General features: G+C 40.7%; 1 protein-coding gene across 2 annotated transcripts in view; it reads left to right on the forward strand.

Moving 5' to 3' along the window:
* The window catches only part of LOC105491188 (PAT1 homolog 2), a 46,376-nt gene that overhangs the window by 6,287 nt on the left and 14,840 nt on the right, over positions 1-25,249 (forward strand). Inside the window, exon 1 of one of the 2 annotated variants that reach the window (XM_071066930.1) lies at positions 18,666-23,213. The exons of the other annotated variant lie outside the window; for it this stretch is intronic. The gene's annotated coding sequence lies outside the window, so the exon portion shown is untranslated. Of the gene's footprint in view, positions 1-18,665; positions 23,214-25,249 lie in introns of those variants that run through there. 2 annotated transcript variants of the gene reach the window in all.

The following is a 25,249-nucleotide window of genomic DNA, read 5'->3' on the forward strand; positions in this document are numbered from 1 at the left end:
CAGCACTTTGGGAGGCTGAGGTGGGCAGATCATGCAGTCAGGAGTTCGAGACCAGCCTGGCCAACATCGTGAAACCCCATCTCTACTAAAATACAAAAATTAGCTGGGCGAGGCAGCGGATGTCTGTAATCCCAGCCACTCTGGAGGCTGAGGCAGAAGAATTGCTTGAACCTGGGAGGTGGAGGCTGCAGTGAGCCAAGATCACACCACTGCACTCCAGCCTGGGCAACAGAGTGAGACTCTGTCTCAAAAAGGAAAAAAAAAAAAAAAAAAAAAAAAAAAGACTTATTGGCCTTAAAGAGGAGGTAGAGAGAGAGAGATGAGGTAGAAAGTTTATTCAAAGGGATAGTAACAAAGAGCTTCCCACACCTAGGGAAAGATATCAATATTCAAGTATATGAAGGTTATAGAACACCAAACAACTTCAACCCAAAGAAGACTACCTCAAAACATTTAATAAACAAACTCCCAAGGTCAAGAATACAGAAAGGATCCTAAAAGCAGCAACAGAAAATAAACAAATAACATACCAGTTATTTGGAGCTCCAGTATGTCTGGCAGCAGACTTTCCAGTGGAAACCTTACAGGCCAGGGAAGACTAGCATGGCATATTTAAAGTGCTGAAGGAAAAAATATTTTATCCTAGAATAGTGTATCCGGTGAAAATATCCTTGAATTATGAAGGAGAAACAAAGACTTTCCTAGACAAACAAAAGTTGAGGGATTTCATCAACACTAGACCTGTCCTACAAGAAATGCTGAAGGGAGTTCTTTAATCTGAAAGAAAAGGACATTAATGAGCAATGAAAAATAATTTGAAGGTGTAAAACTCACTGGTAATTGGAAGTACACAGAAAAAAACGGAATATTATAACACTGTAATCATGGTATGTAAACTACTCATATCTCAAGTGGAAAGACAAAAAGGTAAACCAGTCAAAACTAATAACTATAACAACTTTTCAAGATATAGACAGTACAATATGACATAAACACAAAGAATTTAAAAGAATGGAACAAAGTTAAAGTGTAGAGTTTTATTAATTTTTTCTTTGCTTCTTTATTTATGTGATCAGTGGTAAGTTGTCATTGGTTTAAAATAATGGGTTATGTTGTGAATATGCCAAAAAATAATAAAATGAAATAATGGGATATAAAATATTAAATACAAGCCTTGTGGTAACCTGAAATTAAAAAGCATACAACAGGGGCCAGGAGTGGTGGCTCCCACCTGTAATCCTAGCACTTTGGGAGGCCGAAGCAGGCAGATGGCTTGAGCTCAGGAGTTTGAAACTAGCCTGGAAAACACAGTGAAAGTACTGTCTCTATAAAAGTATTTGTCTCTACAAAAAAAAAAAAAAAAAAAAAATTAGCCAGGCATAGTGACAGTCACCTGTGGTCCCAACTACTTGGGAGGCTGAGGTAGGTGGATCACTTGAGCCTGAAAGGCAGAGGTTGCAGTAAGCCAAGATTGCACCACTGCACTCCAGCCTGGGTGACAAAGTGAGACCCCCATCTCAAAAAAAAAAAAAAAAAAATCCCTAGAACAACATACAACAGATATACAAAAAATAAAAAGCAAGAAATTTTTAAATACTACCAGAGAAAATCACCTTCACAGAAAGGAAGACAGGAAGGAAAGAAGGAGGGAACAGAGGACCACAAAACAACTAGAAAACAGCAAAATGGCAAGAGTAAGTCCTTATTTATCAATAATAACATTGAATCTAAACAGACTAAACTCTCCATTCAAGAGACATAGAGTAGCTGAATGGATTTAAAAAAAAAAAAAAAGCAAGACCCAGTGATTTGTTGCCTACAAGAAGCACACTTCACCCATAAAGACACACATAGACTAAAATAAAGGGATGGAAAAATATATTCCATTCCAATGGAAACCAAAAAGGATGATGAATAGCTATGCTTACATCAGACAAAATAGATTTCAAGACAAAAACTATAAAAAGAGACAAAGAAGGTCATTATATAATGAAAAGAGGTTAATTTGGCAACAGTATGTAACAATTGTAAAAATATATGCACTCCAACTGGAGCACCCAGATATATAAAGTAAATATTATTAGAGCTAAAGAGAGAGGCCCCAGTACAATAATAGCTGGAGACTTCAACACCCCACTTTCAGCATTGGACAGATCATCCAGACCAAAAATCAACAAAGAAACATCAGACTTAATCTGCACTATTGATCAAATGACTCTAATAGATTTTTTTTTTTCCGAGATGGAGTCTTGCTCTGTTGCCCAGGCTGGAGTGCAGTGGTGCAATCTCAGCTCACTGCAAGCACCACCTCCCAGGTTCACACCATTCTGCCTCAGCCTCCCGAGTAGCTAGGACTACAGGTGCCCACCACTATGCCTGGCTAATTTTTTGTATTTTTAGTAGAGACGGGGCTTCACCATGTTAGCCAGGATGGTGATCTCGTGACCTCATGATCTGCCCACCTTGGCCTCCCAGAGTGCTGGGGTTACAGGTGTGAGCCACCATGCCTGGTCAAATATAATAGATATTTACAGAACATTTTATCCAATGGCTACAGAATACCCATTCTTCCCCTCAGCACATGGATCATTCTCAAGGATAGACCATATGTTAGGTCACAAAATAAGTCTTAAAACATTGAAATTATATCAATTATCTTCTCTGACCACAATGGAAAAAAACTAGAAATCAATAACAAGAGGAATTTTTGAAACTATACAAATACATGGAAATTAAACAGTATGCTCCTACATGGCTGTGGGTCAACAAAGAAATTAAGAAGGACATTTTTTTAAATTCTGGAAATAAATGATAATGGAAACACAACATACCAAAACCTATGGGATACAGAAAAGGCAGTAATAAGAAGAAAGTCTATATCCATAAGCACCTACATAAAAAAAAAAAAAAAAAAAAAAAAAAAAACAGAAAAACTTCAAATAAACAACATAATGATGCATTTCAAAGAACTAGAAAAGCAAGAGCAAGCCAAACCCAAAATTAATAGAAGAAAAGAAATAATAAAGATGAGAGCAAATGAAATTGAAATGAAGAAAACAATACAAAAGATCAACAAAAAGAAAAGTAGTTTTTTTAAAGACAAAAACCAAAAATCTTTAGCCAGATTCACTAAGAAAAAAAGGAGAGAAGATTCATATAAATAAAATCAGAGATGAAAAAGGAGACATTACAACCAATATCACAGAAATTCAAAGGATCATTAGAGTCTACTATGAGCAACTACATGCCAATAAATTGGAAAACCTAGAAGAAATGGATAAATTCCGAGGTACATACAACCTACCAAGATTGAACCTTGAAGAAATCCAAAACCAGAACAGACGAATAACAAGTAACAAATAAAAGCTCAGGACTCTATGGCTGCACTGCTAAACGTTACTAAATATATGAAGAATAACTAATACCAACTGATATAGTTTCAATATAGGTCCCTACCCAAATCTCATGTTGAATTGTAATCCCTAGTATTGGAGGTGGGGCCTGGTGATAGGTGTTTAGGTCATGGGGGCAGATCCCTCATGGCTTGGTGCTGTCCTTGTGATAGTGAGTGCATTCTTGAGAGATTTGGTTGTTGGTAAAATGTGACACCTCCCCTCACCACCTCTTGTTCCCACTCTTACCATGTGAAGTGCCTGGCACCCTTCTGCCATGAGTAAAAGCTCCCTGAGGTCTCCCCAGTAGCTGAGCAGAGGCCAGCACCATACCATGTTTATACAGCTTACAGAACCATAAGCCAATTAAAACTCTTTTCTTTGTAAATTTTCCAGCCTCATGTATTTTTCTCTCTCTCTCTTTTTTTTTTTTTTTTTTTTTTTGGAGACAGGGTCTCACTCTGTCACCCAGTCTGGAGGGCAGTGGTGCAATCTCAGCTCACTGCAACCTCTGTCCCCTGGGTTCAAGCAATTCTTGTGCCTCAGCTTCCTGACTAGCTAAAAGAACAGGTGTGCACCATCATACCTGGCTAATTTTCATATTTTTAGTAGAGATGGGGTTTCACCATGTTAGCCAGGCTGGTCTCAAACTCCTGGCCTCAAGTGATCTGCCTGCCTCAGCCTCCCAAAGTGCTGGGATTACAGGCATGAGCCACCATGCCCAGCCTCAGTTATTTCTTTATAGCAATGCAAGAAAGAACCAAAACACCAACCCTACTCAAACTATTCTGAAAAATAGAGGAAGAGGGAGTGTTTTCAAACTCATTCTACGTGGCCGGTATTACCTTGATGCCAAAACTAGACAGGCACATTAAAAAAAAAAAAAAAACTACAGGCAAATATCCCTGATGCAAAAATCCTCAGCAACATACTAGCACACTGAATTCAACAACACATTAAAGTGATTATTCATCTCATCTGCAGTATCTTTCCAATGGAAAAAAAAATTATTCATCATGCATCCAAGCATCCCAGAGACGCAAGGATGGTTCAACATACATAAATCAATCAATGTGATATATCATATCAACAGAATGAAGGGCAAAAACCATATGATCATTTCAATTGATGCTGAAAAAACAGTTGATAAAATTCAACATCCCTTCATGATTAAAAACCCCTCAAAAACTGGGCACATAAGGAACGTACCTCAACACAATAAAAGCTCAACACAATAAAAGACAAACCTACAGTTAGTATCATAGTGAATTAAGGGAAAACCTAAATCCTTTTCTCAAAGATCTGGAACATGACAAAGATGCCCACTTTTGCCACTATTATTCAAAATAGTACTGGAAGTCCTAGCTAGAGCAATCAGACAAGAGAAAGAAATAAAGAGCATCCAAACTGGAAAGGAAGAAGTCAAATTATCCTTATTTGCAGATGATATGATCTTGTATTTGGAAAAACCTAAAGACTCCACCAAAAAACTATTAGAACTGATAAACAAATTCAGTAAAGTTGGAGGATACAAAGTCAACATACAGGCCAGGCGTGGTGGCTCATGGCTATAATCCCAGCACTTTGGGAGGCTGAGGTGGGCAGATCACTTGAGGTCAGGAGTTCAAGACCAGTGTGGCCAACATGGTGAAACCCCGTCTCTACTAAAAATACAAAAATTAGCCGGGTGTGGTGGCACATACCTGTAGTCTCAGTTACTCGGGAGGCTGAGGCAGAAGAATCACTTGAACCCAGGAGGCAGAGGTTGCCATGAGCCAAGATCACGCCACTACACTCCAGCCTGGGTGACAAAGTGAGGCTCCATCTCAAAAAAAAGAAAAAAAGAAAAAAAAAGAAAAAGAAAATCAACATATAATCATTTGTTTTATAAATAATATTAAATATCTAATGTTAAATACCTTCTTAACCAAGAAGTAAAAGATCTCTACAATGATAACTATAAAACACTGATGAAAGAAATTGAAGAGGACACAAAAAAATGGAAAGATATTCCATGTTCATGGATTGGGAGACTCAATATGTTAAAATATCCATACTACCTAAAGCAATCTACAGATTCAATGTAAACCCTATCAAAATACCAATTACATTCTTCACAGAAATGGAAAAAAAAAATCCTAAAATTTATATGGAACCACAAAAGATCCAGAACAGCCAAAACTATCTTAAGCAAAAAGAACAAAACTGGAAGAATCACATTATCTGACTTCAAATTATACTACAAAGCTATAGTAACCCAAAGAGCATGATACTGGCATAAAAACAGACACATAAACTGATGAAACATAATAGAGAACCCAGAAACAAATCCATACATTTACAGTAAACTTATTTTCAACAAAGTTGTCAAAAACCTACATTGGAGAAAGGACACTCTCTTCAGTAAATGGTGCTGGGAAAACTGGATATCCATATGCAGAAGAATGAAACTAGACCACTATCTCTCGCCATATACAAAACTCAAAGAAAAATGGAATAAAAACTTAAATCTGGCTGGGCATGGTGGCTCACACCTGTAATCCTGGCACTTTGGGAGGCCAAGGTGGGTGGATCACTTGACCAGGAGTTTGAGACCGGCCTGGCCAACATGGTAAAACCCTGTCTCTACTAAAAATACAAAAAATTAGCTGGGCATGCTGATGCACACCTGTAATCCCAGCTACTCAGGAGACTGGGGCATGGGAATCGCTTTAAGCTGGGAGGCGGAAGTTGTAGTCAGCTGAAACTACTGCACTATAGCCTGGGTGACACAGTAAGACCCAGTCCCAGAAAATAAAAAGGCTTAAATCTAAGACCTCAAGCTATGAAACTGCTAAAAGAAAACACTGGGGAAACTCTCCAGGATATTAGACTGGGCAAAAATTTATTGAGTAATACCCTTAAAAGCTTCTGCAAAGCAAAGGAAACAAACAACAAAGAGAAGAGACAGCCCACAGAATGGGAGCAAATATTTACAAACAAATCCATCTCACAAGGATTAATAATAAAAATATATAATGAGCTCAAACAACTCTATAGGAAAAAATCTACTAATCCAATTTTTTAAATGGGCAAAAGATCTGAATAGGCATTTCTCAAAAGAAGACATACAAATGGCAAACAGGTATTTGAGAAGGTGCTCACCATCATTGATCATCAGACAAATGCAAATCAAAACTACAATGAGATAGCACTTCACCCTCATTAAAATGGTTTTTATCCAAAAGACAGACAATAACGAATGCTGGTGAGGATGTGGAGAAAAGGGGAACCCTCATACACTGTTGGTGGGAATGGAAATTAGTATACCCACTATGGAGAACAGCTTGGAGGTTCCTCAAAAAACTAAAAATAGAGCTACCATATGATCCAGCAATCCTACTCCTAGGTATATACTCAAAAGAAAGAAAATCAGTATATCAAAGAGATATCTGCATTTTCATGTTTATTGCAGCACTATTCAAAATAGTCAAGATTTGGAAGCAACCTAAGTGTCCATCAACAGATGAATGGATAAAGAACATGTGGTACACATATACAATGGAGTGTGTTTGGCCATCATAAAGGGTGAATTCTTATCATTTGCAACAATATGGATGGAACTGGAGGTCATTATGTTAAGTAAAGTAAGCCAGGCATAGAAAGACAAAGTTTGCATGTTCTTCTTTGTGGGAGCTAAAAATTAAAGCAACTGAATTCATGGAAATAGAGAGTAGAATAATGGTTACCAGAGGCTGGGAAGAGTAGTGGGGGGAGGGAGCAGGAGAAATGGTTAATGGATACAAAAATATAATTAGATAGAATGAATAAGATCTGGTATTTGATAGCACAACAGGGTGACTAGTGTCAACACTTTATTGTATAGTAAAAATAACTAAAAGGGTATAATTGGATTATTTGTAGCACAAAGAAAGGATAAATGCTTGGGGTAAGGGATACACCATTTTCCCTGATGTGATTATTATACCTGTATCAAAATATCTCATGTACTTCATATATATATATATACACACACCCACTATATACCCATGAAAATTAAAAATAAAATTAAAATTAAAATTAAAAAAATTTAAAGAGAGAAAATAAAAAATTTTTTAAAATTAAACAAAAGGACAAAGCCAGGCATGCTGGAATGCACCTGTAGACCCAGCTACTTAGGAGGCTGAAGCAGAAGGATCACTTGAGCCCATGAGTTCGTGACCAGCCTAGGTAACATAGCAAGAGCCCCATCTCAATTTTTTAAAATAATAATAAAAAATAAATAAAGTGGGAAAGCTGCTGACCCAAACTACACAACAATCTAGAAGGTAGGTGTTATTTCCTTTACAGATAAGGAGACTGAGATGCAGAGAGGTAAGATACTTCCCATGATTTCACTGAGCTGGGATTCAAATCTTGGTCTGGTGGATTCCAAAGGCCTCAATCTTTCTGCTAGAAAATAACTCTGGGCACTTTCCGAGAAGGGATCCATAAGAAGTAATTGGGAGGCTTTGGAGACCAAGGCAAGAATAGAAGCAAATGAGAAGGTGAGGGGAAGTAGATACAGAGCAACCAGCACCAAGATGTGTCATGTTATTTTTTTAAACTGACATTTGCTGTTTTCCATTTATAAAAGTAATATATGCACATGATGGAAAATTGGATCATACTAAAAACTATAAAGAAGAAAATTAAGGTTGGTCCAAGTACAGTGGTGTTTACAACTAATTCATCACAGTCACAGATTTCTTTGTTCCTTCTCCACTTTCACTGCTTCACTTGATTCGTCAAAAAGGAGAAGAAGGAAGAAGAAGGAGGGAAAAGAAGGAGGAAGAAGAAAGAAAAAGAAGGAAGTACGGTGAGTAGGAGGAAGAAGAAAGAAGAAAAGGGAGGAGGAGGAAGAGGAAGAAGAAGGAGGAGGAGAAAAAGAAGACAGGAGGAGGAGAAAAAGAAGACAGGAGGAGGAGGAGAGAGTTAAAACAAAACCATTGTTAAATGGTATAATTTAAGGAGTTTGAAGATTGCTGCCTGCTCCAAAGTACCTCCTGGTTAAATCTGTTTTGGAACTCAAAATCTTCAATCTTATGTGTTAATTCTTTTAAATTCAGCAAATTTTGGTTGAGTGAGGGCTTTGTGGCAAATGTAAGTACTTATAAGGAATTCAAAGCAGAAGACGCCAGACCCTGCCCACCAGGAGATTCCAATGTGTAATTAAAATCAGCCCAATAATTAATTTGTGAGCAACTACCTAAGATGTTCAGCCTGACTTTTCAGATTTGAGAGCTGTTGCATAATGGGCAACAGGCCCAAAACAAACAGAACACAAAAAGGGAGATTTTTTTTTAATTGGCAGTTACTAAGTCAGACACCATACCTTGGAGGGGGAAAAAATCTCCCAAGATCCGTATGAGGCAAGTACTATTATCTTTATTTGAAGGAGAATGAATGGAAAGACAAAAGTTGAGAGTTAAAGTATCCGGTGGGCAGAGAACCTGTCTCACAGGCTTGTGTGTAACCATTGCAGTCTATCAGATGCCAATTTATTTTTACTGGGAAAATTATATAAACTTGATACAAAAAATCAAGTACAGAAATATAAAAATCCTAATTTCTCCCAAATCCTCTCCCAGTAATAACCATAGTTTTAAATGTATTATTCATCCTTAATTATAAGCCCACTAAAAGCATAAAAGGAATCAGAGGTAGCATCACCTGTCAGCTTGGATGCAGAAATGGATTAGGTAAATGTTGAAGCCAAAATCTCTTAATTGTGTGGCAGTAGTAGGACAGACCCAGAATTTCCCCTGGAGAAAATTATACGCAGTTACTAAATTACTGGCATAGCCTCCTTTAGGGATGTTTTCCCTTGTAGGTACAGTACTTGGCTCTTCATCTCAGTTCCTACTTAAAACTGTGGAATTCTAACCTGGATATTTTCTATTTTGCCTTGAATTCCGTGCAGCGCTATTAAAAACAAACATTCTCCTCCAAATATTCTTTTTCCCTTTTGACAAATTCTTCTCACTCATAGCTTCCTGCTTTGCAGCTTGTGGAGCTGACACTTGCCTCTGGCCAGTTAGTGTGGGGTCCTTTCTGGCTGCCCCCGACACTATTAGACCTGCTTCCAATCAGGTGCTCTCAGAGAGTACTCTTCCCCTAAAACAACTGTGAGGAAACCAGGAAGAATTATTTGGTAAAGAATCAGAAATTTAAAACAAAATAAACAGCACAAAATGGTAAGAGAGGTGTCCACAGATCCATCATTGACACAGAAGGAGCAGGCAAGGCCACAGGAGTAAACAGAACTTGGTGGGCTTGTGACTGTGTGTGTTTTTGTTTTGAGTTTAGGAGTCGAGGTTTAATAAGCAAAAGAAAGAGAAAAGAAAATAGCTCTCTCTCTAGTGAGAGAGAGGGAACTTCTGAGGAAAAGGCTGGCTGGCAGCCGATGCCCCGGATTTTATAGTCAGGCTTTAGGAGGCAGTGTCTGATTTACGCAGGGCTCACAGATTGGTTCCATTGGGTATGACATTTACAGAGCATGGCAGGAAGGCTGGCCAGCCCACCCTAATCTTACTATGCAGATGAACTTCCCCTTGGCCGGCTCCATCTCGTCTGTCCATACTGTACAAGTGGCTGACAGAGAGAAGGGAAGATGGAGCCACCATCTTGAACATGATTGGCACAACTGTGGGCATCTATGTCTGCAGCTCAATTTTACAGGCTGCTCTTTGTTAGAAAGGAAAATAATTTGGGGCTGCTTTTCATTAAAAGGAAAACCTCTATACCCTAATTAATTTCTTCTTAACTCCTGTATCATTCCCCCCTCTGGAGTGGCAACCCTAACTGCCTTTTTTTTTTTTTTTTTTTTTTTTTTGAGACAGAGTCTTGCTCTGTCACCTGGCTGGAGTGCAATGGTGCGATCTCGGCTCACTGCAACCTCCACCACCCGAGTTCAAGTGATTCTGCTGCCTCAGCCTCCCAAGTAGCTGGGACTACAGGCATGTGCCAACAAGCCCAGCTAATTTTTTTGTACTTTTAGTAGAGACCGGGTTTCACCATGTTGACCAGTATGGTCTCCCTAACTGCTTTTAGGGGGTGTTGGATGATGACTCTTTCTGGCCACTTCATGCTGAAAAGGGGCATTGTATGGGCAACAGCAGCTAAGGCTCCTCCTGGGGTTGATCTAAGGGTCCTCGGAAGATAGGCATGTCCATGCTTGGTTCTGTCTGCAGCACCATTTGGAGTTTGATTGCTGTCAGCCATTCCAATGGGTCGTAACAGTGGTTTGCCTCCACCAGATGTTGCCATCCCTTTTCGTTTCTTCCAAGTTGCAGGTCATCACTTGATTCACAGGAATAAGCAGGGTTAGTGTAAAATGTAGGCAAAAGCTTGTAAGTTTCCTTAACTCGTTTCGATGAATGCTGTACTTTGGTATCCTGGATGAGGTCCTCAATAAGAAGTGGCTATGTTGACTGGGGTAAATACTCAGGGTTTGTCGTCTCATGCCAGGAAAATTTAGGAGACAGACACACACAGGGAGTTTAGGAGCAGAAGTTTAATAGGCAAAATAAAAAGGAAAACAGCTCTCTCTCTAATGACAGAGAGGGGACTTCAGAGAGGAAAAAGCTGTGACTGTTTTTATTTCATTATTTCTTATCATCATTACTATTTTTGTTTTAACTGTGGATCAACTTGCCACAAATGAGTTTGCTAAAAGACAATTTATCGTATGTCAAATTAGCCAAAAATCTATTTAATGACCACTGACAGCAAAACCTGAGGTGGGACTGCCCCTCTGCTCATCCAACATTCTGCAAGTGTGAGTGGGTGAGGTGGGTTCCACCATCTATCCCCAGAAACCAGGCCATGACAGGCAGGAGGTGGCTCAGTCAGCACATAACTCAGAGTTTAGTAGGGGGAAAGGAAGGGTTCCACAAAATTGGGATTATTTTGTATGTATATTCATTGAATTTGCTTATCTTAATGTAATAAAATATTGATATTTTCCATGTCATTTGATACAGAACTGGCTTCTAATTATTAACATTTTTAGGCTGGTTGTGGTGGATCACACCTGTAAATCCAGCACCGTGGGAGGCCAAGGATGGCAGATCACCTGAGGTCAGGAGTTCGAGACCAGCCTGGCCAACATGGTGAAACCCTGTTTCTACTAAAAATACAAAACCTAGCTGGGCATGGTGGCACATGCCTGTAATCCCAGCTACTTGGGAGGCTGAGGCAGGAAACCGCTTGAAGTTCGACTGAAGTGAGTTGAGGTTGCAGTGAGCTGAGATCACGCCATCGTGCTCCAGCCTAGGAGACAGAGCAAGACTCTGTCTCAAAAAAAAAAAAAAACAACAACAAAAAAAAACTTTTTTGGACTTTTCTCTATATCATGCCTTGTGGTAGGCAAAATAATGCCCCAGAACCTGAGGAAAGATTACTTTACATGGTATAAGGGACTTTGCAGATGTAATTAAGGTTGAGGACCTTTAAACAAGGAGATTATCAGGAATTATTTGGGTACGCCCAGTGTAATCACAGAGGTCCTTAAAAGCAGAGAACTTTTCCTGACAGTAGTCAGAGGGAGATGTGACTGCAGAAGAAGGGTCAGAGATGCCACAAGCTGGCTTTGGAGATGAAGGAACAGGCCATGAATCAAGGGATGCAGGCGGCCTCTAGAAGGAGGAAAAGCCAAAGACATGAGTTCTCCCATAAAGTCTCCAGAAAGGAATGCTGCTCTGCTGCCACCTTGGTTTTTAGCCACATGAAATTTGTGTTGGACTTCTGAGCTACAGAAATACAAGATGATAAACTGTTTTCTTAAGCCACCAAGTTTTTGGAAATTTGTTACAGCAGCAATAGAAAATTAGTTCTTCTCCTTTTTCCAGAATCACGGACATTTTGGCCTTGGTTTCTAGGAGCTTAATTCATTATAAATATTTGTCTCTTCCAAGTCAAGTTTACCTATTGGTTAACTAGGCTCTGGCCACACAGAGCATTCTGAGCACACTCATGTTGGAGGCAGGTTATCATCAGCTCCATAGTTGAGGAAGGTACGAGTTTTGCTGAAGCCTGGTTTGGTCAGGAGCCCTAGTCTACCCCTCCTATCACTGCCACAAACCGAGCTGAGTTAGCCCCAGTGATGCGGGCCCAGCACATCACATGAGAATCACAGGCCTGAGTCCTGCCAGTGCTGCCATTTCTGGGCCATTTCTCAGATGCCAGGCTCCAAATGGGCCAGACCACTCCTGCTCTACCTGCTGTTGCCAGTGTTGAAGAGGAATAAGAGTAACAGGAGGGGCCTCCAGCCCCCAAGACAAAGATATCCCAAAGTTTTGGCTTTCTTCTTCTTAGCCTGGCCTAAATGCCTCCACAACCTGGCCCCAACCTCTCCATCTGATCTCAGTGTTCACCACAGTCACTCAAGGATTCTTTACTGAGTGCCTGCTAGCTCCTCAGCACTGGGGAAAGTTCCTCCTCTGGTGAGCTGATAGGCTCTGGTTATAGGCTATAAATAGATTACGATACCAGAAATTAGCCCTATCAGGAAGAGCCTGCAGAAGACCTTAGTGTCAAGGTAAAGAATGTGAACTTTATCCTTTAGACTGTGATGCAGGTGCCAACAGAGCTGGGTTTTTTTTTTTCTTTTTGTTTGTCTTTGGGGTATTTTTTGTTTGCTCTTTTACAAACCTTATCCACATAGCTTTATTTTTTCTAATTATAAAATTCATGGCCATTATGAAAACTTCAGACAATATAGGTAAGGATAAAGATAACCATTTAAATTACCTGTTATTCTATAAACCAGACATAACCACTGCTAGTGCATTGTTTATTCTTTGTCTATCCATATACAGATATGAATATGAATATATATGTCTACAAAGATGCAATCATTGTGCAGAGATTTCTCTGCAAACTGCGTTTTATTTAACCATTTATCATGGACAGTATATCTATTTCTATAATAGAGATCTATATTGTTTTTTCATGTGTTCACAGTATTTCATTATATAAACATGCCATACATTTTTACCTAATCCTGTATTGAGGATGTTCGCAGGTTTTCCCTATTATAATTCAGCCTATACACTGTGAAACTGCCTCCAGAGTCTTTGTACCAGGTTACCCTCCCTTTATAAAATAAGGAAGATAGTTATCTCCCCACACTCTTCCCCAGCTGGTCATTATCACCAATTGTATCTCCTTGTTTTACTTTGTATCTTATTTATTTATCTATTTATTTGAGACAGAGTCTCTTTATGTTGCCTAGGCTGGCCTTGTCTTAGCCTCCTGAGTAGATGGTACTACAGGTACGCACCACCATGCCCAGCTTTACTTTATATATTTTTTTATTTTATTTATTTATTTGAGACAGAGTCTCACTCTATGGCTCAAGCTGGATGGAGTGCAGTGGTGCCGTGTTCTCAGCTCACTGCAACCTCCGCCTCCCGGGTTCAAGCAATTCTTGTGCCTCAGCCTCCCAAGTAACTGGGATTACAGGAATATGCCACCATACCCATAACTTGTTTTTCAGTAGAGTTGGGTTTTTGCTATGTTGGTGAGGCTGGTCTCGAACTCCTGACCTCAAGTGATCCACCTGCCTTGGCCTCCCAAAGTACCGGGATGGCTATTTTTTGTATTTTTAGTAGAGATGGGGTTTCTCCATGTTGGTCAGGCTAGTCTCGAACTTCCGACCTCAGGTGATCCGCCCGCCTCAGCCTCACAAAGTGCTGGGATTACAGGCGTGAGACACCATGCTTGGCCAACATTCACATATTTTCTTTTAGTAGTTTTGAGATTTCTTTTTTATTATTATACTTTAAGTTCTGGGATACTTGTGCAGAACGTGCAGGTTTGTTACACAGGTATACACATGCCATGGTGGTTTGCTGCACCCATCAACCAGTCATCTACATTAGGTATTTCTCCTAATGCTATCCCTCCCCTAGTCCCCCACCCCACAACAGGCCCTAGTGTGTGATGTTCCCCGCCCTGTGTCCATGTATTCTCATTGTTCAAGTCCCACTTATAAGTGAGAACATGCAGTGTTTGGTTTTCTGTTGTGTTAGTTTGCTAAGAATGATGGTGTCCAGCTTCATCCATGTCCCTGCAAAGGACATGAACTCATCCTTTTTAATGGCTGCATAGTATTCCATGGTGTATATGTGCCACATTTTCCTTATCCAGGCTATCATTGATGGGCATTTGGGTTGGTTCCAAGTCTTCGCTATTGTGAACAATGCTGCAGTAAACATACCTGTGCATGTGTCTTTATAGTAGAATTATTTATAACCCTTTGGGTATATACCCAGGAATGGGACTGCTGGGTCAAATGGTACTTCTGATTCAAGATCCTTGAGGAATCACCACACTGTCTTCCACAATGGTTGAACTAATTTACATTTCTACCAACAGTGTAAAAGTATTCTTATTTCTCCACATCCTCTCCAGCATCTGTTGTTTCCTGACTTTTTAATGATCGCCATTCTAACTGGCATGAGATGGTATCTCATTGTGGTTTTGATTTCCATTTCTCTAATGACCAGTGATGATGAACTTTTTTTCATATGTTTGTTGGCTGCATAAATGTCTTCTTTTGAGAAGTGTCTGTTCATATCCTTCACCCACTTTTTGATGGGGTTGTTTGTTTTATTCTTGTAAATTTGTTTAAGTTCTTTGTAGATTCTGGATATTAGCCCTTTGTCAGATGGATAGATTGCAATATTTTTCTCCCATTCTGTAGGTTGCCCGTCCACTCTGATGACAGTTTCTTTTGCTGTGCAGAAGCTCTTTAGTTTAATTAGATCCCATTTGTCAATTTTGGCTTCTGTTGCCATTGCTTTTGTTGTTTTAGTCATGGAGTCTTTGCCCATGCCTATGTCCTGAATGCTATTGCCTAGGTTTTCTTCTAGTGCTTTTATTTAAATTCGATCTTACATTTAAGTATTTAATCCATCTTGAGTTAATTTTTGTATATAAAGTACAAGGAAGGGGTCCAGTTTCAGTTTTCTGCATATGGATAGCCAGTCTTCCCAACACCATTTATTAAATAGGGAATCCTTTCCCCCACTGCTTATTTTTCTCAGGTTTGTCAAAGATCAGATGGTTGTAGATGTGTAGTGTTATTTCTGAGGCCTCTGTTCAGTTCCATTGGTCTATATATCTGTTTTGGTACCAGTACCATGCTGTTCTGGTTACTGTAGCCTTGTAGTATAGTTTGAAGTCAGGGAGCATGATGCCTCCAGCTCTGTTTTTTTGTGCTTAGGATTGACTTGCCTCTTTTTTGGTTCCATATGAAATTTAAAGTAGTTTTTTCTAATTCTGCGAAGAAAGTCAATGGTAGCTTGATGGGGATAGCATTGAATCTATAAATTACTTTGGTCATTTTCATGATACTGATTCTTCCTATCCCTGAACATGGAATGATTTTCCATTTGTTTGTGTCCTCTCTTATTTCCTTGAGCAGTGGTTTGTAGCTCTCCTTGAAGAGGTCCTTCACATCCCTTGTAAATTGGATTCCCAGGTATTTAATTCTCTTTGTAGCATTTGTGACTGGGAGTTCACTCATGATTTGGGTCTCTGTTTGTCTATTATTGGTGTATAGCAATGCTTGTGATTTTTGCACATTGATTGTGTATCCTGAGACTTTGCTGAAATTGCTTATCAGCTTAAGGAGATTTGGGGCTGAGACAATGGGGTTTTCTAAATATACAATCATGTTATCTGCAAACAGAGACAATTTGACTTCCTCTCTTCCTATTTGAATACCCTTTATTTCTCTCTCTTGCCTGATTGCCCTGGCCAGAACTTCCAAAACTATGTTGAATAGGAGTGGTGAGAGAAGGCATCCTTGTCTTGTGCTGGTTTTCAAGGGGAATGCTTCCAGTTTTTGCCCATTCAGTATGATATTGGCTGTGGGTTTGTCATAAATAGCTCCTATTATTTTGAGATACATTCCTCAATACCTAGTTTATTGAGAGTTTTTAGCATGAAGGGGTGTTGAATTTTGTCAAAGGCCTTTTCTGCATCTATTGAGATGATCATGTGGTTTTTGTCATTGGTTCTGTTTATGTGATGGATTACATTAACTGATTTGCGTATGTCGAACTAGCCTTGCATCCCAGGGATGAAGCTGAATTGATCGTGATGGATAAGCTTTTTGATGTGCTGCTGGATTTGGTCTGCCAGTATTTTATTGAAGATTTTCACATCAATGTTCATCAGAGATATTGGCCTTTGAAATTTTCTTTTTTTGTTGTGTCTCTGCCAGGTTTTGGTATCACGATGATGCTGGCCTCATAAAATGAGTTAGGGAGGATTCTCTCTTTTTCTATTGTTTGGAATAGTTGCAGAAGGAATGGTACAAGTTCCTCATTATACCTCTGGTAGAATTCGGCTGTGAGTCCATCTGGTCCTGGACTTTTTTGATTAGTAGGCTATTCATTACTGCTTCAATTTCAGAACTTGTTATTGGTCTATTCAGGGATTCAGCTTCTTCCAGGTTTAGTCTTGGGAGGGTGTATGTGTCTAGGGATTTATCCATTTCTTCTAGATTTTCTAGTTTATTTGCATAGAGGTGCTTATAGTATTCTCTGATGGTAGTTTGTATTTTTGTGGGATCAGTGGTGATATCCCCTTTATCATTTTTTATTGTGTCTCTCTTTTCTTCTTTATTAGTCTGGCTAGTGGTCTATCTATTTTATTGATCTTTTCAAAAAACCAGCTCCTGGATTCACTGATTTTTTGAAGGGTTTTTCTGTCTCTATCTCCTTCAGTTTTGCTCTGATCTTAGTTATTTCTTGTCTTCTGCTAGCTTTTGAATTTGTTTGCTCTTGTTTCTCTAGTTCTTTTAATTGTGATGTTAGGGTGTTGATTTTAGATCTTTCCTACTTTCTCTTGTAGGCATTTAGTTCTATAAATTTCCCTCTAAACACTGCTTTAAATGTGGCCCAGAGATTCTGGTACGTTGTGTCTTTGTTCTCATTGGTTTCAAAGACTTCTTTATTTCTGCCTTAATATCGTTATTTACCCAGTAGTCACTCAGGAGCACGTTGTTCAGTTTCCATGTAGTTGTGTGGTTTTGAGTTTCTTAATCCTGAGTTCTAATTTCATTGCACTGTGGTCTGAGAGACTGTTTGTTATGATTTCCATTCTTTTGCATTTGCTGAGGAGGGTTTCACTTCCAATTATGTGGTCAATTTTAGAAGAAGTGCAATGTGGTGCTGAGAAGAATGTACATTCTGTTAATTTGGGGTGAAGAGTTCTGTAGATGTCTATTAAGTCCACTTGGTCCAGAGCTGAGTTCAAGTCCTGAATATCCTTGTTAATTTTCTGTCTCGTTGATCTAATATTGACAATGGAGTGTTAAAGTCTCCCACTATTATTGTGTGGGAGTCTACATCTCTTTGTAGGTCTCTAAGAGCTTGCTTTATGAATCTGGGTGTTCCTGTATTGGGTGCATATATATTTAGGATAGTTAGCTCTTCTTGCTGCATTGATTCCTTTACCATTATGTAATGCCCTTCTTTGTCTCTTTTGATCTTCATTGGTTTAAAGTCTGATTTATCAGAGACTAGGATTGCAACCCCTGCTTTATTTGCTTTCCATTTCCTTGGTAAATATTCCTCCATCCCTTTATTTTGAACCTATGTGTGTCTTTGCATGCGAGATGGGTCTCCTGAATACAGCACACTGATGGGTCTTGACTTTTTTTTTTTTTTTTTTTTTTTTTTGAGACAGAGTGAGGAGTCTCGCTCTGTTGCCCAGGCTGGAGTGCAAAGGCACAATCTTGGCTCACTGCAACCTCTGTCTCCCAGGTTCAAGCAATTCTCCTGCCTCAGCCTGCCAAGTAGCTGGGATTACACGCATGTGCCACCATGCCCAGCTAATTTTTTGTATTTTTAGTAGAGACAGGGTTTCACCATGTTGGACAGGATGGTCTTAATCTCTTGACCTCATGATCCGCCTGCCTTGGCTTCCCAAAGTGCTAGGATTACAGGCGTGAGCCACCTTGCCTGGCAGGGTGTTGACTTTTTATCCAATTTGCTAGTGTGTGTCTTTTAATTGGGGCATTTAGCCCGTTTACATTTAAGGTTAATATTGTTATGTGTGAATTTGATCCTGTCATTATGATGCTAGCTGGTTATTTTGCCTGTTAATTGATGCAGTTTCTTCATAGTGTTGATGGTCTTTACAATTTGGTATGTTTTTGCAGTGGCTGGTATCGGTTGTTTCTTTCCATGTTTAGTGCTTCCTTCAGGAGCTCTTGTAAGGTAGGCCTGGTGGTGACACAATCTCTCAGCATTTGCTTGTCTGTAAAGGATTTTATTTTTCCTTTAATTATGAAGCTTACTTTGGCTGGATATGAAATTCTGGGTTGAAAATTCTTTTCTTGAAGAATGTTAAATATTAGTCCCCACTCTCTTCTGGCTTGTAGGGTTTCTGCAGAGAGATCCGCTGTTAGTCTGATGGACTTACCTTTCTGGGTAACCCGACCTTTCTCTCTGGCTGCCCTTAACATTTTTTCCTTCATTTCAACCTTGGTGAATCTGATGATTATGTGTCTGGGGTTGCTTTTCTCAAGGAGTATCTTTGTGGTGTTCCCTGTATTTCCTGAATTTGAATGTTGGCCTGTCTTGCTAGGTTGGGGAAGTTCTCCTGGATAATATCCTGAAGAGTGTTTTCTAACTTGGTTCCATTCTCCCCATCACTTTCAGGTACACCAATCAAATATAGATTTGGTCTTTTCACATAATCTCATATTTCTTAGAGGTTTTGTTTGTTCCTTTTCATTCTTTTTTCTCTAATCTTGTCTCCTTGCTTTATTTCATTAAGTTGATCTTCAATCACCAGTATTCTTTTTTCTGCTTGATCGATTCGGCTATTGATACTTGTGTATGCTTCACAAAGTTATTGTGCTCTATTTTTCAGCTCCATCAAGTCATTTATGTTCTTCTTTAAACTGGTTATTCTAGTTAGCAATTCCTCCAACCTTTTTTCAAGCTGCTTAGCTTCCTTGCATTGGGTTAGAACATGCTCCTTTAGCTTGGAGCAGTTTGTTATTACCGGCCTTCTGAAGCCTAGTTCTGTCAATTCATCAAACTCATTCTCTCCAGTTTTGTTCCCTTGCTGGCAAGGAGTTGTGATCCTTTGGAGGAGAAGAAGTGTTCTGGTTTTTGGAATTTTCAGCCTTTTTGTGCTGGTTTTTCCTCGTCTTCATGGATGTATCTACTTTTGGTCTTTGATGTTGGTAACCTTCGGATGGGGTTTCTGTGTGGATGTTCTTTTTGTTGATGTTGATGCTGTTCCTTTCTGTTAGTTTTCCTTCTAACAGGCCCCTCTGCTGCAGGTCTGCTGGAGTTTGCTGGAGGTCCACTCCAGACCCTGTTTTCCTGGGTATCACCAGTGGAGGCTACAGAAAGGCAAAGATTGCTGCCTGTTCCTTCCCCTGGAAGCTTCATCCCAGAGGGGCACCCACCAGATGCCAGCTGGAGCTCTCCTGTATGAGGTGTCTGTCGACCCCTGCTGGGCGGTGTCTCACAGTCAGGAAGCATAGGGGTCAGGGACCCACTTGCAGAGGCAGTCTTTTCCTTAGCAGAGCTTGAGCACTATGCTGGGAAATCCGCTGCTCTCTTCAGAGTCAGCAGGCAGGAATGTTGAAGTCTGCTGAAGCTGTGCCCACATCTGCCCCTTCCACCAAGTGCTCTGTCCCAGGGAGATGGGAGTTTTATCTATAAGCCCCTGACTGGGACTGCTGCCTTTCTTTCAGAGATGCCCTGCCCCGAGAGGAAGAATCTAGAGAGGCAGTCTGGCTACAGCAGCTTTGCAGAACTGCGGTGTGCTCCACCCAGTTTGAACTTCCTGGCAGCTTTGTTTACACTGTGAGGGGAAAACCACTTACTCAAGCCTCAGTAATGGCGGATGCCCCTCCCCCCACCAAGCTCAAGTGTCCCAGGTTGACTTCAGACTGCTGTGCTGGCAGCGAGAATTTCAAGCCAGTGGATCTCAGCTTGCTGGGCTCTGTGGGGGTGGCATCCACTGAGCTAGACCACTCGGCTCCCTGGCTTCAGCCCCCTTCCCAGGGGAGTGAATGGTTCTGTCTCACTGGCATTCCAGGTGCCACTGGAGTATGGAAAAAAAAAAACTCCTGCAGCTAGCTCAGTGTCTGCCCAAACAGCCACCCAGTTTTGTGCTTGAAACCCAGGGCTCTAGTGGCGTAGGCACCTGAGGGAATCTCCTGTTCTGTGGGTTGTGAAGAGCATGGGAAAAGTAAAGTATCTGGGCTGGAGTGCACCTCCCTCAAGGCACAGTCTCTCACAGTCCCTTGGCTAGGGAAGGAAGTTCCCCAACCCCTTGCACTTTCCAGGTGAGGCAATGCCCCTCCCTGCCTCGGCTCGCCTCCTTGGGCTGCGCCCACTGTCTAACCAGTCCCAATGAGATGAGCTGGTACCTCAGCTGGAAATACAGAAATCACCCACTTTCTGCATTGATCTCTCTTGGAGCCACAGACTGGAGCTGTTCCTATTCAGCCATCTTGCCAGTCACCTTTTTGAGATTTTTTTTTATGTTTAAATCTTTGCTCCATGTAGCATTTACTTTGGCATAAATATGTCTTCAATAGAGAAGTTTTACTTTCTTTAGTGAAATCTATGTATCTTTTCTTTTATGATTTCTGGCTTAGATATTCTGGTTTGTTTCTCAGAATGAAATTTCTTGGGAACAACGTGAGGAGTGGCCTGGAGTAGGACACACCCAGGTGGCTGGCAAGAAACCCCTCTGAAGAAGTCTCTCTCTCAGGGAAGGTCCATAATTTTTCATTACAGTTCAGCTCAGTCAACATCTACTAAGAACCTACTCTGTTCCAGAGACTGTGTTAAGTGCCAGGGGCACAGAGATGAGGAACATCTCTGCTTACAAGTGGGAGTGACAAATTTAGAAACAGAATGACAACACAGTGTGGTAGGTGCAATGAGCAAAAGGCGTAAGGATTAATGAGCACACATAAGAGCGACTATCCAAGCTGGAAGGGAAAAGCCTATCTGAGAAGGCCTCCTGGAGGAGATGAAGCCTGAGCCGAGTTTGTTTTTCCCATTCGAATAACTAGAATATTAGAATAAGACAATTCAGAAATCATCTTCCAATTCAAATAACTCTTACTGTGTAACTTCATTTTGCTTATATGACACAATGCACAGCATATTACCTGCTAAGATACACACTTTCAATATCATTGAAAAGACAGAACTGGGACAGGAAGCTGCCTCAATCAACAACAGAATATACCTCCCAGACCAAGGGCAAGAGGTCTCCAGGGTAGGGACAACCTGGTGCACAGCGATTATGAGAGAAGACTCAAGTGGAACCCTAATTTCCCCACGCAGCTAAAAGCGGTTTACTGTTTCTGAAACTCAATCTAGAAGGCAGGGAACTTTAAGATAGGAGACTGGTTGCCTTCTATGACAGTCAGGGTCAGATTGTAAAGGGTCTTATGCTTTATGTAAAGAATGGGACATGAGAAACACTGAGGTGTTGTAAGTTGGGGAGTGTCCGATCTGACAAAAGAACTTGGAAATCATCAGCATGAGATGAGATTGCCCAGGCATATCAGGTTGCAGAGGATTTAACCTTTGCAGATCCTTGATCCCTTTGGGACGTGATAAAAGCTATGGATGCTCTTTCCAGAAAACTGAACATATTGAAAACCACACCAACATATACACAATTTCAGGGGATCCTCAGATTAAGAATTTTTGATATATAAAGGACTGAGAAGTAGCCTGAGGAAGTGGATATTCAAGGGATGGGAAGAAGATAAAGGGAGCAGGAAAAGGGCCAAAGAAAGATGACCCAAGAGGTACGGGAAGAGCCAGGACACAAGTGTTGGGAAGCTGTGGGAGCGCAAAGATCCAAGGAGGACATGATCAGCAGTGTTGAATGCTGAGAGACTTCAGCTAAGGTCAGCACTGAAACATATCTTTTGCACTTACAGTTAAGAAATCACAGCCGAAAGAGGTGGCTCACATCTGTAATCCCAGCACTTTGGGAGGCCAAGGTGAGAGAACAACTTGAGCCCAGGAGTTTGAGACCAGTCTGGGCAACAAAGTGAGATGCCATCTCTACAAAAATTTTAAAAATTAGCTGGGTGTGGTTGTGTACGCCATAGTCCCAGCTACTTGGAAGGTTGAGGCAGGAGGATTGCTTGAGTCCAGAAGTTCAAGTTTGCAGTGAGTTATAATCACGCCACTGCACTCCAGCCTGGGTGAAAGAGTGAGACCCCATCTCTAAAAATAAAAAGAAAGAAAGAAAAATCATTGGTAATGGTATCGAGAAAAGTCTCTGCAGAGTAACTAGTAATGGTAGCTCCAGATATATATTTTTTAACCCGAGAATTATATAGGTGGCATCTAGGTGGAAATAAGGGTAGGGGACTTGTCTTGACCCTGCATTTGCAGAGCACTAACACGTCAAATAATTGTCAATTGTCCAGAAAAAGTATTGAAGGGGCTTATGGAGATTATGTCTGTTTGTCCCTGTTGCCACCACTATGATGGAGTCAAAAGCCAGAAAGCAACAGTTGAAGGAATGATGTGAGGAAATGGAGAAGTTTGGTTTGTTGGGTAGGAGAGACCTAAAGGGCAGTTAAAATAAGGAACAAAAACAAGACGCGGATTTGTCTCCAAGAAGTGGACACATCCTGATATTTCTATGCTATACTCTAAGAAAAAGAGGGGAAAACAGAGAGGCTCAAGACACAGAGAGAAGTGGCTGAAGGGCCAAACATCCAGGAAGAGAGTCTGGACTTGAAGAGGAGGAGGGCCCCCCACCTGGAAGTGCAAGGTGAGGAGGCCTGTGGCTGTGTATAATTTCCTCTAAGTATGAATTGAAGTAGATCAGCCCCAGTGGCCTCTATTTTCCCCATAACATAAGAGGTGAGGTTGACTGCTGAGAGAAAAGATGGGAGTTGTGTGGAGGACTGGAGGATAATCCCTATCTTTTAGAATCACTAATGAGAGATGGATGGGAGAGGAAGCTGAACAAGGACAAATTAAAGAACAGCTCAGCAGGCTGGTGACGGAGCAGTGTCAGTCATGCTCCCAACAGGAAGCAGATGGCACATTCAAGTGCTGTAACTGAGGAGCATGTCCGAAAGGGAATATTCATCAAGCTGTGAACAGGAAACTTGTAAAGGACAGTGAAGCACCCTGGAACTAGCAAGAGTGGGGAGCCTTTCCCACCCCCAGACCTCAGGGGCAAGGGGAGGGAGCAGATCCCAGATCCAGAGGGAATGGGTATAATTTAGGAGAGGGCTGCCACATTGGAACTCATACGGCACAGATGCTGACATTATCTGAAGCCAGGCAGCCTTCTCTCTTTCCAGGTTCTGGTGACTGTTCCATCCTCTTGTCCCAGTCCCAGGGGATTCTGCTATTACTTGTGGTTTCACTATACTCTTTCTATACTTTTATAAATATCTCTTTACTAGATTATCCAGTTTTAGTACACCATCTATTTCCTGAAGGAAACCTGACATATATGGTTCTTTTAAAAGACTAATAAAACAGACAAACTCTGGAAAGAAGAACAAAGGAGGAGATGAATAATATTAGGAATAAAAAGGGAGACAAAGGGTCGGACGCAGTGACTCACGCCTGTAATTCTAGCACTCCGGGAGGCCAAGCCACGTGGATCACTTGAAGCCAGGAGTTGGAGACCTGCCTGCCCAACATGGCGAAAGCCCATCTCTACTAAAAAAAAAAAAATACAAAAATTGGCCAGGCATGGTGGTATGCACCTGTAATCTCAGCTGCTTTGGAGGCTGAGGCAGGAGAATTGCTTGAACACGGGAGGTGGAGGTTGCAGTGAGCTGAGACTGTGCCACTGCACTCCAGCCTGGGTGACAGGCAAGACTCTGTCTCAAAATAAGTAAATAAAAGGGGGTAGGAAAGACAAAGTATAGTTATAGCATGGATTTTTAAATACTCTTATACTATGAACAACTTTATGCCAACAAATTTGAAAATTTACAAGAAATGGACACATGGACAAATTCCTAGAAGATATATAACTTAAAACTCAAGAAGAAATTGAAAGCCAGACTAGATCTACTGCTGTTAAATAACCTGAAACAATGGATTTAAAAATCTCCCCATAAAAGTGTTTTATGCAGCAAATTTAAATATTTCTAATGTCATTTTTTTTTCTTTAAGAAAAATTGTTTAATAGAGACAGAGTCTTCCTATGTTGCCCAGGCTTATCTTGAACTCCTGGGCTCAAATGATCCTCCTTCCTCAGCTTCCCAAAGTGCTGGGATTACAGGTATGAGTCACTCTAATGTCTTTTTAAAATCTGATCCAACAATCCTGTGTACCTGTGTGTACTTCTTATTCTAGAAGAAGCTCTAAGAGGCTGTGGGAAGCATCTGCTTTATTCATTGTGTACCCCAAACCTAGCATAGGCTTGGCTTAAACTTAACATAATTAAATGATGGCAGGAAAGTTAGAACATCTAGAGGATCAGTAGACATATGAGATAAGGGCAGGGGACCTTCATAAAAAACAGTAGGTCCCAAGTGAAACTCCGAACAGCCAGGGCAGGGCTGTGATCTTAAAGACTGAGCCCTAATCCACCTGCTTTGGTACTAGTCAATACCAGAAGTCCCTTCAGAATGAAAATCTTCATGCAACAAGTTTCTCCTTAAGATCTATCTCTACAACAACCTGATGAATCACCTCTAGAACACTGAAATTCACCATTTGGTCCTTTGGTTAATAGTGCCAAAGTACGTTATTAGGAAGTGCCTGAGAGAAACAGCTGAATAACATTACCAAAAAGGCCAGAACCTGGCCGGGTGTGGTGGCTCGTGCCTGTAATCC

The sequence above is a fragment of the Macaca nemestrina genome, chromosome 7 (genome assembly GCF_043159975.1).
Source record: "Macaca nemestrina isolate mMacNem1 chromosome 7, mMacNem.hap1, whole genome shotgun sequence".
Lineage (NCBI taxonomy): Eukaryota > Metazoa > Chordata > Mammalia > Primates > Cercopithecidae > Macaca > Macaca nemestrina.